Genomic DNA, 13,176 nt, shown 5'->3' with positions numbered 1-13,176 from the left:
AGAAGTTAGTCTTCTGTTCCAATGCTCTTGAGAGGAATGTCCCTCTGGCCCTCCTCTATGTCCACTGCCCTCACTCCCGGTCCCACCCAACTGCCCTCTGCTCCCCATCGGGGCCCCAGCAGCAGAGGTAGTGACAGCCAAGCTGCAGCCAGGAGCAAAGAAACTCGGGGCAGCCACATCAACTTCTGGGCCTGGGCATCCCAACTTCTCTGCAAGTTCCCCAGGAAGAGTTCCCTGGAATGGGGTGCAGGGAACAAACTTTATAAAATTCTCTACAACCAGCCAAGCGGAACCTATTTTCCCTCACAATGCAATTAACAGCACCAACATTTACAAAATATGATTTCAAGCGCTTTGGTTAAGTAGAGGAAAGTATATTAGATAGCAGCGAGGGGTTGATCTTAATGTGCATTTTTTTGAGAGACTTGCATTTTCTTTGTGCAAATAAAGAGGCCCTAAATTCTCCGTAGGCACTAAAATCAATGCAGTGGAACCATGATAACAAACACAGGCTCCACTTTTTGCTACATCCCCCAATTAATTAAGCCTTTCACGGGCATGTAATTAGGAACATTAGCAAGTCATAAAATTGCCGTGAGTCTTTAAATTATGTGCTGGCCCTCAGCAATTTGTTTTTAATTCCTTCTGAAGACAATGGCACTGTGGGGCCCAATAGATCTTCCGAGCGGCCTACTGTGCTCTCCTTTATTGAGGGAGGGCCGGCAGGCAGCCAGGGTGCCCCGACTTCGCTCCCAGGGCCCAGGAGGGCTGCAAGGCTCTTTCTCTCTTGCTCTTTCTTTCCCCCTTTCCTTTCCCTTCTTTGTTTTTACTTCCCCTTTAATTCTCCTTCCTCCCTCCCTCGTCACTTTTCCTTCTTTTTCTCTCTCCCTTTTTTTTTTTTTTTTTTTTTTTGCGGTACGCGGGCCTCACTGTTGTGGCCTCTCCCGTTGCGGAGCACAGGCTCCCGACGCGCAGGCTCAGCGGCCATGGCTCACGGGCCCAGCCGCTCCGCGGCACGTGGGATCTTCCCGGACCAGGGCACGAACCCATGTCCCCTGCATCGGCAGGCGGACTCTCAACCACTGCGCCACCAGGGAAGCCCTCTCTCTTCCTTTTGACCTCTTTACCTCCTCCTCCTCCTCTTTCCTTCTCTCTTTCCTCCTCCTCCTCCTCCTCTTTCCTTCTCTCTTCCTCCTCTGTCTTTTCTTCCCTGCTCCCCCTCCCAGCCGCCACCCCAGCACCAGGCTCCTCCTTGCCCTTCCCATGATCCCTCAGGAGCGCTGGGCACACAGGACTGCTTCCCCTTCCCTCCCCTCCCCTCCCCTCCCGCAGGACCCAGCCCCTGGCCCCTGATTCCCATCCACGTTGTAAAGGACCATCAGAGGCCATCCAGCCTAACCTGCCGCCTGTGTGATTTATAGCATCGGTTACACTCCTTGGGAGCCAGACACTGAAGCAATCTGGAGGTGCTGGAGGGATGAGGGGCAGGGGTTATGACCCCACTCCCACCACCCTTCCTCCTCTGAGGGAAGGGAAAGTGGGAGGCAAAGCCGAGGGCTGTGGTGTCCTCCTTGCTGGCAAAACGCCCCTGAGAGGGTCTCCATTGGCCTTTCACTCATCTGCCGGGGCCCCCTGGGACCCGAGGGAGCTGGAGAACCCTGCTCCCCATCCCTGCACCACCCCAAATCCCCTGCCCCCCAGACTGTTACCCTTACCACGTTTGCAGCCACCAGCTCCAGGACGTAGGGGAATTAGGTCTTTGCGTTTAGGGCTTCTAAACCAAGCCCTGCCCTTACATCCTCCACCCGAGGCTTCCTTTTCTGTCAACCAGAGGTTTCTGAGTTATGAATCAAGCTCTGCTAGAAGATGATGTGGAGCCTGGAATGGCAACTCCCCAGGCCTAATGGCACAATCCAAGCCTCCTCCAAGGTTTGCTGAAATTCTGGCTGGGCCCCCTCTGCCTTCCTCTGTACTATCAGCATCCCCTCCCCACTCCTGGAGATCACAAGGCTTCTGGGATATCTTGGGATCCTCACAGTTTAGAGCGGGGAGGAACATTACAGAGGAGCAAGTGAGAACCACACCAAGCAAGAGGTCAGGAACAAAAGACCTGCTTGCTCAGCGGCCGACCACTGTGACCATCTCTTGTTCACAGCTGCCACGGGGTCAGTGGCTTCTCTGATTCTCAATCCCTTGTCAGCTTCTCTTCTCACTGAGAACCAGCTCTTTCTCTCCGCATCTCCCAAGTACGATAGACATTGCTAGTGCTCAATGGTATGCTCGGTTCTGCTTTGCCTTCCAGGCAAGATTGTATTCCTGGCCCCACTGAGGTTAGACAAGGCTATGAAACTTACCTGGGCCAATGAAAGGTGAGCAGAAGGGGTATGTGTCACTTCCCGGTAGAAGTCTTTAAGAGCCGATCTTCAATTCTGTGTGTCTTTTTACCCGGCCCCTATGGAAGCACTTGCTGGTATGGAGGTGCCATGGTGGAAGTGGCCCGAAATGCTCAAACCACACATGGTGGCAACTGCTCTGGAGAGCTGCCCAGACCCAGCAAAGAATTCGCATGAGCAAAAAGTAGATCGTTGTTGTGTGAAACCACTGAGATTTGGGTGATGTTTGTTACCACAGTGTAACTTAACCTGTCCTGACTAATCCACCAAAAAAGAGCCTCTGGCTGGTCCAGCTAAGACCTTACCTGAGCCAATGTGGGGGGTTAGTTGCCTTTGGATCAAATGCATAGCTTGCCTCAATCCGGGAAAACAGTTCTTCAATTTATGTTTCCTATTCTCAACAGAATAAACATTTAACTTATTTGCAAGGCTCTCGGTGGGCTGACCCCTGCCTACCCTCCAACCACATTTCCTGCTACTCCACATCTAAGGCCCAGACACACCGAGCTCCTCCTTTTTCCCGCAGCAAATCGAGCCATCTCTTTATACCTGCTTGTTCCCTTTGCCTAAAATGATCTTCCAGTCACACCTCCTCCTGAGGAGGAGATTCTACTAAGTATTTTAAGGTCCCAGGTCAAGTCTTATCTATTCTTTGAAGGCTTCCCTGGTCAATCCTGATGTGTACCCCTCGTGGCACATACTTCTATCGTAGACTTCGCACGTGAACTTTTACTTATTTGCTTATCTGTCCGTGTGCTCAGCCCTCCCTAGACGGTAAGGTCCTCGCAGCGTGACTAGCTCCTCAGTCATCCCTGGGCCTCCCCCTCCCTCCCACACATTGCTGCCAACAACCAGCACAACAAGGCCAGTGTCTGCTGATGGCCTCCCACTGCCCCGCCTCTGCTACACATCGTACCTAGCTGACCTCCTTGAAGGAGTATTATCCTCATCTTCACTTCACGTCCTGCAGAACCTCTCCATCCTACGGCCTCCCCTTATGGTCCTGCAATTTCTCAATAATACTCTGTTGAATGAATGAATGGTTGCCTGCCTGAAATTAATGACTGAATAAGTGAATTCTGACTTACACACACAGAGGCCAGGTCTTCGCGGGTCATACCTGTGAAAGCCCACCTCCTCCCCGCGTCACATATGCCTGCTTTACAAACTGCCCAGGCTGCTGTTCACTTGTCTGGGGTTTTTTGTTTGTTTTGTTCTTTTGCCTGGGCTTTTCTTTCATTGACTTTCTAAAATTCACCCAACAAAGTTTAACCATTTCAAAGTGAACAATTCAGTGGATTTGGTACATTCACCTTGTTGTGTAACTGTCACCTCTATCCAGTCCCCAAACATTTTCATAACCCCAGAAGGAAACCTTGTACCCTTTTAAGCAGTCATTCTTCATTCGACCCTCCCCCCAACCCCCCTCCCCCCCCCCACCCCCTCCCCGGGCACTTTTAAACCAGGGAGTCTGTGGATGGGCAGGGGTGTCCCCAGGGGGAAGGACATGCATTCCCGGGCCCCCCAGGAGGCACACGCAGGCAGTCCTGACCTGAACCAGCAGCCCTTGAGATTTCTGCTATAGCTCCACACCAAGGTAGGCCGGGTGCCCCAGGACCCCAGCCCAGGGCTCTGCTGGGCCCATTTTGAGGCAGCCACATTCCGTAGGAGAGGCAGCTGTGATGGGGAGCCTGGCGAGCAGCGTCTAACCTCGAGTAAGTGTTTTCTTGTTGTCATCCGCAGATCTAACTCGAAGTCTGCCGAGAATACCCGGCGGGGACGTATATTACACCCAGAGCTTTTTATCTCGCACACGTGACCCTGCCCATCGTGAGCTGTGCGTTTTATTCTCGCTGGTAGGACAAAAACCACCTCCCACTGCAGCATATATCAAGGGGAAGAATGCTGGACTTTCTTTGCATTAATATAAATAGCTGTTTAGGCCTCATTCCCCACCCCAGGACCCTCTGTGCACCTGTCCTTCAGCTACTCTATTTGGCATCTGGTTCAAGTTTGGTTTATTTAGAGCCCAAGTCGGCAGGCTTTTACATATTAAAGGTGCATTTTAGAAGAGCACTTTCTATTCTAATTTGGGGGAGCCAAGCTCTTTAGGGCTTTCAGGAGCAGTGTCCACCTGATTCACATTTTCCCCACTGGAGCCGAGCCACCGAAGCACACTAGAATGTAAATAATAGTGATGGAGACGTGTATCTTTAAAGATCCATTTTCTCTCCATGTTTTCTCTCTTTGTGGGGAGGGGACAGGCCAGGGAGGAATGGAAGTACCCAGGCTGTGGGGGCAGAGGAAAGAAAGAGGAAGGAGGGAAGACGCAGTGGGTTCCTTGGGAAGGCTGGCTCCGAGGGAGGAAAGGTTGCAGTTCAGGGGGTTGGGATGGGGGCAGGGTTTCTGCAAGATGGCGGTCAGCAAACTTGGCAGGGCCAATCCCTTCTCAGTCTGGGGAGAGGCTACTGTGCTGCAATTAAGCCAGTATTCAAATATTGCTTCCTGTGTGACTCTGGAAAATTCACCTTGCCTCTCTGTGCCAGAGGACACCTATCAGGCTATGGGCATCATCCTAATCACCCCATCCAGGGCCGGCATGAGGTATCCATGAGATGACACCTATAAAACACAGGGCATAGTCCCAGGCACACAGTAGTTGAGCAACTTAATACATGTTAACTCTTGTTTATTATTATTTTCTTTGTACATTTTGTCTTCTATGCCAAGCCCCAGTGCCCTGCACATGGTAGACACTCGACTGGAGTGTATTAGCTGGACTCCCCATTCATTCGATGTCAAAAAATTTACCTGGGGAATTCCCTGGTGGTCCAGTGGTTACAACTCTGCGTTTTCCCAGCTGAGGGCCCGGGTTCAATCCCTGGTTAGGGAACTAAGATCCCACAAGCTGCGCGGCGTGGCCCAAAAAAAAAAAAAAAAAAAAAAGGGAAATTCACCTGGCTCCTATTCTGGACTCTGGACATGGCCCAAGGCCCTGGAGAAAGATGATGACTGAGGCCTGGTCCCTCTTCTCTACCCACCTGCCACTCCCACAGAGGCTCCCGTCTGACCTACCTCTTCAGGGCCCCATCTGAGCCCTGCTCTCCCTTGCTTTCAATACCCTCAGTCCAGGACCTCCTCTCCTCTGTTCTTCACCTGAATAAATCTCCTTCACCTCTTCCAGGAAGACTTCCCAGCTCTCCAAGCTGGGTGAGATGCGCTCGTCCCTTCAGTCCACCACACTGCTTACCACCCTGTGTGATCACTCTTTTGTGGGTCCATATGCCATATAGAGTGTAAGCCCCAGGGGGAGAGAGGAAGACTGTTCTGGTCATCAGTCTATTCCCAGCCTGACACACAGTAGGTGCTCAACAAATGTTTGTGAAACGATGAAGTCGATGCTTTCAAGGCAATCACAATCTCGGCAGGGATGGACCCACATACACGTTGTTGGCCACATACAAAATGAGTTTGGGAGGGGCAGCTGGGTGAGTCAGGAGGGCTTCCCAGAGGAGGTGACAGTTGAGAAGTGCCTTGAAGAATAAGTAGGGGCTGTTCCAGAGCAAGAGGGAGAGAATTTGAAGGGAGTGAAAATTTGACAAACGAGAGACCCTGAATGAGTACAAAAAGAGGTAGAGTTCATTTCCGGATTTTGGACCACCTCTTAGAGGTGGGAGGGGACCCATCTGGGGGGGGGCGTTTCCCAAATGTGGGCACTAGGCAGATCTGATTGCGAATGGCAAGGAAAGGGTGGAGGGAGCAGGGAGAGGATGCCCACCTGCCCTACCCCCCAACCCGGCTTAGGCCCGAGACCAGGAGCACTGAGGAGGAGGAGATGAGAAGAGGAGGCCCTCCTGGCCTCCAGAAGCTCTGGCTGATGTGACTGCTTCAGGAATGCAGGGGAGAAAGCCTGGGGCCCTCGCTCATGAGCTGTCTTGCGGGTGGAAGGCCGGTGGAGACAGGGAAAAAAACAGGAGAGGGGAGGGAACGAAAAGAGAATCCAGTCAGGTGCTGGAAGTGCACTTGATCCAGAGAAACAGGGAACTATGGGGGAGGGAGTGGGAAATGGGAGATGGGACAGGAGGGCCGAGGGGGCGTGCAGAACGGGGTGGGGGTCGGGGAAGAGCCTCCGGGGGAGGTTTGACTGTAGCAAGTGCTGGGAGAGGAGAAGGAGCAGTGGGGGAGGGAGGACAGGAGGCGGAGAAGGAGATGAAGATGTTCTCTCACCTTCTTCCTGGAGAGAAGCGGCCAGGTTGTGATAGGGAGAATGGCGGAAAGTCTCACTGGAGCTGTTGGTTTGAAAGAATTTGTCTTCGGAACAAGCTTTTTATCAGTCAGCCTTAAAGACCAGGATCCCTCAGAGGCTGCTGCATCTTCCTCTCTCTGTTTCTCTCTGTCTTACCCTCCTTTCCTGTTCCCTCTGGCTCCCTTCGCAGCTCACGTCCCCTTTTTCGGCCAGTGTCTATCTCTGTCTGTGCTTTTTTTTCCAGGTCCTGGGAACCCTGGCCATCTTTCTCTGCCCGGCCTCGCTGCTGGCTGACAGCAGGCCAGGCCCTCCTCAGAATCTCAAGGGGGCCGTGGGGCGGAGAGGGCAGCGGGCAGGGCCTAGGCTGGCAGAGACTCCTTCCAGGCTGTATGTCTCCCTTGGCCAAACCATGGAAGCTCTCTGGACCTCTGTTTCCTCCTCTATAAATGGACAGGGTCAGACGCTGTGACCCTTAGGACTGAGGTGGTGGGCAGGGAGGTAGGACAGTCCTCAAGGCAGGGAGAGCCTGCGGCTGTCCAGGAGAGGGGATGCCTTAGAGCTGGTGCGCCTTTACCTTCCTTTATCACATGAGGTCCTGGGGCGGGGGGCTGCCCAGGGTCCTACAGTCCTGTGCTGGCTGACCTCCAGACCTCACCCGGGGAAGGGGAAGGGAGAGGTCTGGGCCTGTGATGGGGGGCAGGGGGCATCAGGGCTACCTTAAGACCTTTAGGTGCCCCTCTCCAAATGTAATTAAAAAACCCACCAACTCAGCGATAAATAGATATAGGGAAGGCCAACAAATTTGATTCCCCCATGTTACTTATATGCTTTCTTAGGAATATTAAATTCTTTCCAAAACCATATTTTGGTGGTCCTACTTTGCTGGTGCTCTCGGCCTGCCCGGTGTGTAATCTAGCACAGCCCACCAGGACATAGCAAACCTAGAGACCATGGGTGAGCCAAGGGCACAGCCACAAAACCCCCTTTCGAGCTGTACTTCAGACAGTGAGGTTGGGGCAGAGAGGAACCGGCCTCTCCTGAGGAAGATGTGCTCTAGGCCAAGCTAGGAGGCCCTGAGTCCCAGGGAAGAAAGGGGTGGGGACAGCCTGGGGGCCCTGGAGGCCCAGCCTCCCTGCCACCACTACCACTCCAGCCAAAGCTAACTTTCCCACCATGGCCCACTATCCAGGTGTGACTCTCACCTTTGCCCTGTGTCCACAGCAAAGGCAGGTTTGAGGAGCAAAAGGAGAAGCTATCCTCCACCCCCTGGACTCGCCAGCAGGCCTCAGAGGGGGTGGATGGCAGGAGCTGGCTTGGAAGGAGTTAGTTAAAGAAAAAATACTCCGAACACTCGGTAAAACTGGTAAGGCAGTCTTGAATCAGGACCATCACAGTAAGCATAGGGACCACTGCAATGGGATTTTGCAAGGATTTGGGGCTCAACTCCAGATACAGCGTCGGCAAGTGGGACTTTGTAGCCAAGGAGCCAGGTGGGGGTCAGTGGATGGAAAATTACTAAGAGGAAACATCAGGGGTAAAGGGGGTTACCGACCCGCCAGAATTCTTGCTGAAAACAGGCCAGGGCGATCAGACATCCCCTGGGGGTATCAGATACGGGGTGAGGGAGCTCTTGCCAAACTGACTTAATAGGGTTCTTGCTAAAACTGGATTTCACAAAGAAGTGCACAGATGGGCCTAGGAGAAGGTTTGGGAGGCTGACTAAAGTTCGGTCAAGCAGAGAGTCTCTGTCAAAGAGAGGGGAGCGGGGGCTTCCCTGGTGGCGCAGTGGTTGAGCGTCCGCCTACCGATGCAGGGGACATGGGTTCGTGCCCCGGTCTGGGAAGATCCCACATGCCGCGGAGCGGCTAGGCCCGTGAGCCATGGCCGCTGGGCCTGCGCGTCCGGAGCCTGTGCTCCGCAACGGGAGAGGCCACAACAGTGAGAGGCCCACGTGCCACAAAAAAAAAAAAAAAAAGAGGGGAGGAACCAGCCTGGGTGGAGTGTTGACAGTGCGCCAGGTGCTCTCCCCACAGGAGCGGAGGAGTCTCGGCCCCATTTTCCCCAGGGGACACTGAGATGTTTGCCCAGTGTCACATGGCAAGTGGCAAGCGAGCAGAACCCATGCGGAATCCATGGCAGGAAGGGCGCTGGCTTGAAGGCCAGAAGGAAGCCGAGTCAGGGAAGGTGGAGGCCTGGGCCCCTGCCTTTTTCCACTTGCCTCTCCTGGAGCGTTAACATTTTATGTTCCCTACCACCCTCGTCCAAGATAACCTGGCTTTTATCTGCGCCCTGTCTGATAGCCTGGAGGACTCTCGTCTCCTGCCCCTGGGTGTTAATGCTAAAATATTAATGATTTGTTTTTCTTGGAGGGGATAGGGCGTGGGGTCAGGGGTTTCCTTGGAGCTACCAGGGGTTTCCTTCTTCCAACTCTGACTCTGCGCCTGAGGGCCCCCAGCCCAGAGGGGTGCGTGACCCGGGGAGGAAGGAGGATGAGCAAACGGTGGCCTGGGTGTCAGGCCCGAGTAGCAGCTCCAGTAGCCCCACCTCTGGGCCAGCGACTCTAAGCCACCTCTGAGGTGCCCACCCTCCAGAGTTTGGAGGTGACCCTCTGGGGCACCCAGGTCCCCTCCCCTTGCCTGGCCCTGCTTTTCCCAGGCTCCTGGGATGGGAGGGGGCCGGGCTCGGGGAGGAGCAGGGAGCGGCCAGGCCGTGTGTACAGAGAGGGCTCAATTTCACAGGGCTTGCTCCTGAGTGAGTTTCGCATAAAAGGATTAAGGCGAGAGGAAGTGCAGAGGAAATGGGGTGTTGGACACCTTGTTAAACGGGCTGTCAGGGCTCCCAGAGCGTGGGTGCTAACTCTATTCCCTGCCTGCGCCGGGTGCAGGCTTAGCCATCACCTGAGCGATCAAAGATAGGGCCGCGGAGCCCAGCCTGGAGAACGGAGAGGCTGGACCAGCCAGAGGAGGGAGGCCCGGACCAGCACCCCGACCCCCAACACGCCCCCTCCTTCAGGCCTCATTCCTGAGGGAATTCCACAGGGCCGGGGCCGGGGAGAAGGGGAAATGAAGGCTCAAAAACTCTTCTCACCTGGGCCTGGAGAGATCTCCGCCCCGGGATTAAATCACAGCATGTTTGGGGCGTGAGGGAATGGGGGCCTGGGGGGCGCTGGACCTAATGATGTGTGGATTATCATTTCCTCCCTTATCTAACACCAAGGGACATTCTTTTTCCTGAGCCCAGGGAATTGGCTCCGTTTGTGAATAGGTCTGATTGGATCAGCACTTTTCCTGAAGAGATAAGGGGGTTATCGGGATGGGGGGGTACTTCCTTGAGGGAGAAGGGCTGCCTGAGGACCTGAGATGTGGGGGGGGACTTGCTGTGGGGAGAGACCCCGAGGCCTGCGGGCAGAGGCAGCCACCCACCCGCGCAGGGCATCCCTGCCTTTGTCCGTGTCTGTCCCCTGCCCTGTCTGGACCACCTTCTGGCCACTTCACCCAGCCAATTCCTACTCATCCTGGTTCAGGGTTCACAGCCCTGGCTGAACCTTCAGATCACCAGGGAGACTTCAGCCGTGCCCAGGACCCACTTGAGACAGAAGGAACCAGAAGCCCTGGGGGGCTCAGGTATGGCATGGTTTTCGAAGCCCTCTGGTGAGTCTGAGGAGCTGCCAGTGTTAAGAGATGCTTGTCCAGGAAGCTTTCCCTCAGGCCAGGCTGGGTTAGGCTCCCACCTCCTCTGTCTCCTCCGCTCCCTGGGGCACATCTTCACAAGTCACACCCACCACATGCTGGTTTTCTGTTTACTTGTCCGTCTAGACCTTCCACCCCAGACTGTGAACACCTAAATGTCGGGGCAAGGGGCACTCACCATTGTCCCCAGGGCTTCATCGTACAGATGGTGGACCGTCAATACACACAGCACTGAAGACCCGAGCACGGAAGCAGGAGTTAGTCATCTTCCTGTCGCTCTGTCGCAGGGGTTGATTAGAGTTAGTGCCCGACAAAGTGACACCTGTGCGTTGACTGCATGATGATCAGTTTCCACCTCTGAGATGTGGGCATGTGGAAGAGTTAGCAGACACGCCCTCATCTTGCCTACGGTTGGAGGGGGAGGGGGCTTCAGGATGATGCCCCCTCTGTTCCCACCATCGCCACCACCACCAATTGTCTTTTATTTATTTTTTAACAACTTTAAAAATTTTTAAATTATTTATTTATCCATTTGGCTGCATTTGGTCTTAGTTATGGCATGCAGGATCTTCGCTGCGGCATGCGGGATCTTCTGTTGTGGCACATGGGCTCTCTAGTTGTGGTCCGCAGGCTCTAGAGTGTGCAGGCTCAGTAGTTGTGGTTCGCGGGCTCTAGAGCACAGGCTCAGTAGTTGTGGCGTGTGAGTTTAGTTGCTCCACGGCGTGTGGGATCTTAGTTCCCTGATCAGGGATCAAACCCACGTCCCCTGCATTGGAAGGCAGATTCTTAACCACTGGACCACCAGGGAAGTCCCCCGGTTGACTCTTAAATGCTTTCACCTGGGGGAAATGAGAGTTTAGGTCTATAAAGGGCCAGAGAGTAAATATTTTGAACTATGCGGGCCGTTCTGTCCCTGTCAAAACTACTTCACTGTGATACCCAGAGGCAGCCACGAACGATACACAAACGAGCGGGCATGGCTGTGTTCCAATTATACCTTATTTAAGGATGCTGAAATTCGAATTTCATATCATTTTCACAGGTCACAGAATTTCTTCTTTTGATTTTTTCAATAGTTTAAAAGTCATTCTTAGCTTGTGGCCCAACAAAAACAGGGTGGAGCCAAGTGGATTTAGCCAACGGGCTGTCATTTGCAGATGACAAATGACATCTATGCCATCTGATTTCTACGACAGTATTGGTGGTGATTTCCCAAGTCCAAGCTTAGAGCTGAACACCACTGTCCACCCACGTACCTCTGAGGTTCCCAGGGATCTGGGCCATGCTAACTGCCCCTCAGTAAGATAGAGGTGTAGGGCTTCCCTGGTGGCGCAGTGGTTAACGCCTGCCAATGCAGGGGACACGGTTTCAATCCCTGGTCCGGGAAGATCCCACAGACGGAGGAGCAACTAAGCCCGTGTGCTACAACTACTGAGCCTGTGCGCCACAACTACTGAGCCCGTGCGCCACAACTACTGAGCCTGCACTTTAGAGCCCGCTAGGCACAACTACTGAAGCCCACGCACCTAGAGCCCGTGCTCCGCAACAACAGAAGCCACTGCAATGAGAAGCCTGCGCACCGCAACGAAGAGTAGCCCCCGCTCACTGCAAATAGAGAAAGCCCGCGCGCAGCAACGAAGACCCAACGCAGCCAAAAAAAAAAGGAGAGATAGAGGTGTGTGTGAGGGGACCCAAGCAGATGCCCTGATCCCTTCAGGGATGGGGGAGGGACCGTGAAGGCGATGAATCCCAGAGACACTCTGATAAGTAATATGGTTTCACTTCAGGTCATTTCCTGAAAGTCAGATCCACTTTGCACGTGAGGACGAGAGCGGGGAGCTTCAGAATTCACTCTTGGGGCCTCCAAATTAAAAGCCAGATAGGATGTAGCTTTTGCCTGGGCTGCATCTTCATCTGTCAAGAGCGGTTATCTTCATCGTCCCCCGCTGGGGCCTGCTGCTCTCATTCACCCCTGCCCAGCACCCGCTTTGTTGTCTCCTCCACATGGAGCACCCCAGCGGGGAGAGGGGTCCACTCATGTGCCCAAGATCCCACTGGTTATTCAAACCAGGAGGGAGGTGAGATTGGGGGCCCCAAAGGGAGGACTCACCCAGCTGGGTCTTCAGAGAAACCTGCCACTTCTGGCCCAAACTCCTAGCCAGAGCCTTGCCACTTGGGGCCTGGGCCAGACTCCTGGAGTTTCCCTCTGGGGAAAAGGTTGGGAATTCTCTATAAAGGCCCAGCTATCTTAGAGGAGAGTGGCACAGTCTGATGCCCAGAAACTGCCATCTCCAGGCTCTGGAGGAGAGATGGGAAGGGAGGTAGGAAGGTAGATGGGGCCACAGAGAGGACCCAGAGAGCAAGGGTCTCCGAGTCACACAGTTTTAGTCCCAGCTCAGGCCTTTACCTGCTGTATGACCTTGGGCCAATTGCTGCACCTCTCTGAGTTTCAGCTTCTTCAAGTGGGATAGTCTTACCAGCCATGCGCCTCTCAGGACAGTACATTTTAAGGCTCACAAGAAGGCCAAGAGAGCATCATGGAGGCCCCAAAGTGCCATTCCCGTTCAGGGCTACAAGTCAGCGTGTCCTGGAGGAGAGCCTGGGAGCAGTGGGCTCTGCAGTAGGACCACTGAAGTGATGGGGGCCCTTGTTTTCTCCCTGCTCTCCTCCCACAGCTGTTTTGGGGAGGGGGCTTGGAAGCTGCTTTGGGGTGTTTCTTTGTCTCCCTCGTGAACCAGAACTATCAGACAAATTGACATCATAAAAAAAAAAGACATTCTGTAATCAGCAGACTTGGGTTAAGATTCATCTCATCACTAGTGTGATCTCTGGTAAATTAGCCTCAGGA

Source organism: Mesoplodon densirostris, chromosome 18 (assembly GCF_025265405.1).
Source record: "Mesoplodon densirostris isolate mMesDen1 chromosome 18, mMesDen1 primary haplotype, whole genome shotgun sequence".
NCBI lineage: Eukaryota > Metazoa > Chordata > Mammalia > Artiodactyla > Ziphiidae > Mesoplodon > Mesoplodon densirostris.
Note: the sequence above shows the minus strand (reverse complement) of the source record.